Source organism: Hemiscyllium ocellatum, unplaced genomic scaffold (genome assembly GCF_020745735.1).
Source record: "Hemiscyllium ocellatum isolate sHemOce1 unplaced genomic scaffold, sHemOce1.pat.X.cur. scaffold_116_pat_ctg1, whole genome shotgun sequence".
NCBI classification, from domain to species: Eukaryota; Metazoa; Chordata; class Chondrichthyes; order Orectolobiformes; family Hemiscylliidae; genus Hemiscyllium; species Hemiscyllium ocellatum.
The window spans coordinates 2,036,021-2,041,048 of NW_026867694.1; positions in this window are offsets into that span (position 1 = coordinate 2,036,021).

The window sequence follows — 5,028 nt, forward strand, 5'->3', positions numbered from 1 at the left end:
GAATTGGAGGAGCGTTCAGAAAGAGGGACAGAGAGAGAAAGGAATGCTCTTAGAGAGAGAGTGGTGGGGGAAGAGACTGAGGGTGGGTTGGAGGTAGAGAGAGAGTATGAGTTGGGTCGAGGGAGAGAGTGCAAGTGGTGTAGAGAGAGAATGGGTGGGAGTTAGGGAGAGAGAGTGGCGGGCCTGTGGGCAGAGAGAGGGAGAGTGGGAGCGCTTTGAGAGAGTCGGGGAGGATAGTGAGAGTGACTGACATAGACAGACAGAGAGAGACAGGCAGACAGCGAGAGAGAGTGCAAGCGGTTTGCAGAGAGCGAGACAGAAAGAGAAAGAGTGGGAGAGAGCAGCGAGAGATCCAAAAATACAAATTGAGAGAGAGAGATACTGGTATAGATAGAACGAAAATAAGTGTGGGAATTGATTGAGTGGGAAGGGGTGTAGAGAAATAGGGTTGAGGTTGTGCTGACAGACAGTTGGAGGGTGTAGAGTGAGAGTGGGAAGCAGTATGAAGAAAGAGTGGGAGAGTTTACGGCAGAGGCGGTCGTGCATAAAGACAGACAGATAGAGACAGAGTGGGAGGGGTTAGAGAGAGACACAAGGAGAGAGGCAGCGAGAGAGAGAGAAAGAGAGTGTGGGATGGAGGTAGCGACAGAGTGACAGAAAGAGAGAGAAAGAGATGAGGACTTGCATGGAGAGAGTGAGAAGGGGAGGTGAAGAGAGGAGAGCGAAGGAGGGGTAAGTGAGATTAATGGGAGTGTGTTAGAGAGAGTAGGAGGAATGAGAGAGAGCATGACGGGGTAAAGGGAGATAGAGAGTGGCAGCGGGGAGAGAGAGAGAATTGGGGAATAGGATGGAGTTAGAGAGAGAGGGAGATGGAGGTAGGAGAGAGAGAACGTGTCGATAGAGTTTGGAGACAGAGAGTGGGAGGAGGGCAGAGAAAGAGGAACTGACAGAGAGATAGACAGTGCGAAAGTGATGAGAGTGGATGGGGTCTGCAAAGAGCTACAATTAGAGAGAGTGGGAAGGAGTAGAGACAGTGAGTAGTTTAGGGCATCGCAGAGACAGGGTGGGTGTGGAGACAAAGTGTGGGGAAGAGAGGGAAGTTGAAAGAGAGATATTGGGAGAGATTAGGGAGTGCATGTGGGAGGGGTGTGAGTGACAGAATGGGAGGGAAAAGAGAGTTAGAAATTGAGATAGAGAAATCGTTGTCGGTGGTGAGTGTCAGAGGGGGTATCGAGAAAGAGAGATGGACGGGGTAGACAAAGAGAGTGGGGGTCGACAGAGCGAGAGAGGGAGAATGTTGGAGAGAGAGTGTGGGTAAGGGTAGAGATAGAGAATTAGAGAGAGCGAGAGAGCCTGGGAGGAGGGTACAGAGAAAGACAGAGTGGGGGAGTGTGTGTGGGAGGGAACACAAAGACAGTGAGGGTGAAGGACAGAAAAAATGATGGTGGTAGAGAGAGAGTGAGAGGGGTGAGAGAGAGAGAGAGTAGGAGCGGGCTAGGGATAGAGAATGTGAGGGCCAGAGAGATAGAGGGGTGAGGCCTTGTCTGTCCACTGTAGATCAGCAGCAGCAATCAGTGATGAGGTCTGGCGTTCCCAATATCGGCCAGCAGCAGTCAGCGTTGATGCCTCGTGTTCCTGATGTAGCACAACAGCAGCAGTCAGCATTGAGACCTGGTGTGCCCGATATAGTTCAGCATCGACCAGCATTGGCAATGCCTGGTGTCCCCAACGCAGGCCAGCTGCAGCAATTAGTACTGAGGCCTGGTGCGCTTAATGTAGGCGAGCAAAGCATTCAGAGGCGGGGTCTGGTTTGAGTGATGCACCTGAGCAGCAACAGTCAGCAGCCAGAACTGGTGTGCACATGTAGGTCAGGAGCAGCAGTGATGATTGGTGTTCCCGATGTAGTTCAGGAGCAGCAGTGATGACTGGTGTGCCCGATGTAAGTCAGGAGCAGCAGTGATGACTGGTGTGCCGATGGAGGTCAGGAGCAGCAGTGATGACTGGTGTGCCGAATGTAGGTCAGGAACAGCAGTCAGCGTTAAGGCCCAGTGTGCCCGATGTAGGTCAGCAGCAGCAGCAGCAGCAGCAAACAGCGATGTGGTCTGGTGTGCCTGACGTAAGTCCGCAGCAGCAGTCAGCGTTGAGAACTGGTATGCCGGAAATTGGTATGCAGCCGCAGTCAGCAGTGAGACCTTGCTGTGCCCAGCCTAGGTCAGCAGCACTCAGCAGTGAGGGCTACTTTGCCTGATGTTGGTCAGCAGGAATCAGGGTCATGGCCTGGTTTTCGATATGTCGGTCAGCAACAGTCAGAAGTGGGGTCTCGTGCATCTAATGTCGATCAGCAGCAGCAGTCAGCATTGAGACTTGGTGTGCCCGATGAAGGTCAGCATCAGTCAGCGGTGATGCTTGATGTGCCTGATGTCAGTCAGCAGCAGCAGCTAGCACTGAGGCCTGGCATCCGTATGTATTTCAGCAGCGACTGCAGTGGCGATTCCTAGGAAGCCCATTGGAGGTCAACTGCAGCAAATAACACGGAGGCCTGGTCTGCACGATGAAGGTCAGCAGCAGCCGTCAGTTGTGAGACCTGGTGTGCCAACGAATGTCAGCAGAAGCAGTCAATAATGAGGCCTGGTGTGCCCAATGTACGTAAGCAGCAGTCAGCGGCGAGGTCTGGTGTGACTGATGTAACACAGTAGCAGTAGTGATCAGCCAGAACTGATATGCCCGATGTAGGTCAGAAGAAACAGTGATGATTGGTGTGCCCGACGTAGGTCAGTAGGAGCTGCCACCAGTGAATCCTGCCATAACTGATGTAGGGCATCAGCTCTCAGTGCTAAGGACTGGTGCACCCACTGTTGGTTAGTAGCAGATGTCAGCCCTAATGTTTGGTGTTTCTGATGTATGTACTCAGTGATAAATGGTGGACCGAAACAGGTGTGCAGCAGCATTCTGTGGCAAGGCCAGATGTTCACCATGTAGTCAGCAGAAGTCTGTGGTGAGACCTCTTATGGCTGATGTAGCTGAGCAGCAGCAGTCAGCGGTGAGGCATGTCATGCCCCACGTAGGGCCGAAGCATCAGTTAGCAGTGAGGCCTGGTGTGACCAATGTTGGTCAACAACCGCAGGCAGCTTTGGTGCCAGATGTGCCCGAAGTCTGTCAGCAGCAGCTGACAGTGGTGAGACCTGGCGTGTCTGATATAAATCGGCAGCAGCAGTTAGTGATGAGGTCTAGTGTGTCCAATGTACATCAGCAGCAGCAGTCAGTGATGAGGCCTGGTTTGCCCGATGCAGGTCAGCAGTAGCAGTCAACGGCGAAAACAATGTACCTCATGGTCAGCAGCAGCAGTCTGCGGTGAAAACAGCTGGTGGGAAGCACGTGCAGGAAAGAATGGCCAGGGCGAGCCCTCTTATGGAAATCCCAGCTTGGAGACTTTATCAGTCCATGGCTTAAAGAAGGTCTTTTATACTTTTTCTAGCTCGACAACTTTTTTTAAAATTTTATACTGATAAAACTGCTGTACGTATTTTGTTTTCATTGAGTTTTTTTTATTGTTCACCTTCTGTAAATAAGATTTCGTTCCTGCGTATATTGTCCCAAAGGTGCCGCTGTCGGGGGTGCATCTCTCACCTCTCCCTGTATTTGGAACCTATATCTGAGACCACGTGTCGATAAATGCGAAAAACATTTTCTGCCTTCAGCGCAGCCTCCCACTATCTGCCCCCTTTAATCACACCCATCGAGGGTGGTGCTGGAACTTGAGGTCGAGCTCCGTCCTCCCGTCCCGCGATTGTTGTTGGCCGTGCAACGTCATCAATCACAAGTGTGGTGCCAGAAAATCACAGCCCTTCAGGCAGCATTTGAGGAGCAGAAGAGTCGACGTTGTAGTCATCACATTTCACATGAAGGGCTTATGCTCGAAACATAGATTCCTCGACTCCTCGGATGCAGCCTGACCTGCTGTGCTTTTCCAGCATCACGCCATCGATTCTGATCTCCAGCCTTGCAGTTGCCTCTCCCTCCCGAAATCATCGGTCAGGCGGGGATGATGCCGCAGCATGTGCACAGCTAATGTGGAATGTGAGTATGCGTGTCATAAGTGAAGCTAGAATGAAAAGTTGTAGTTTTCCCTCTCCAGGCAGTCAGTGAAGGTTAAAAAGGAAGGTGCCACCAGGAGCTATATTCTGCTTTGAAGTTTCATGGTTGGTCAGTGCGGTAATCCAACCCAAAAAATGGGGTTCCTGGAGCCGCATTTAAGCAGCAGAGCGCAGTGACCACTATTCCAGATTCATTTTTTAAATATTTGTCCATTCACTGTTTGTTTGTCTGTTATGTTAATGTGTTTGAAAACACAAGTTAGTGTGTTCAAGCATTGTTGATTTGTCTGAGGTGTACGTGCTGTTGGGAAGCCCTTTTGTGTGTGCCAGTGACTGAGATTGATGGGAAAGTGTCCCCCGTTAACATCTCTGTCTTTGATCTGGAGATCAATATGAAGGAGGGTGAGAGAATGGAGATGGGAGAGGACGGAGAGAACTGAGAAGGATGACAGGTGGGGTTTGGTGGGTTCATTCATTACGCATCACCCCACTACGAAACTCAAAACCATCGTTTCTCTCATTCTCCCTAACATACAATTCCTCATTCCAGCACCCGTTCCCACTCACTCCTCCAATGTCAGCAATTTCCTGATGATGTTTTCGTATTTCCGCTTAACAATGTTGCTTTTCGCAGATCATTTAACAATTTGGTTGGAAGTGGAATGATTGAAAGAGTATCGTGCGACAAGAGGCTTCCAGAAACACTCGTTCACTCCTCAAAATGTTGCAGTCCGTGTAGTGAAACTGCTCCGAGGTTGCTGCTCAGTAAGAAATTAGACAATTTTCATCCAGCATTAATAAGGTAATGCAGATACCTGTGTCAGTTCCAATCATTCTGTTTTTATATCCTAACATTTATTCGTAGAAACACAGAAAATCGGATCAACAGAAGGTTGTTCTGATGTCCGATCCTGCTCTACTATTCAGTATGATC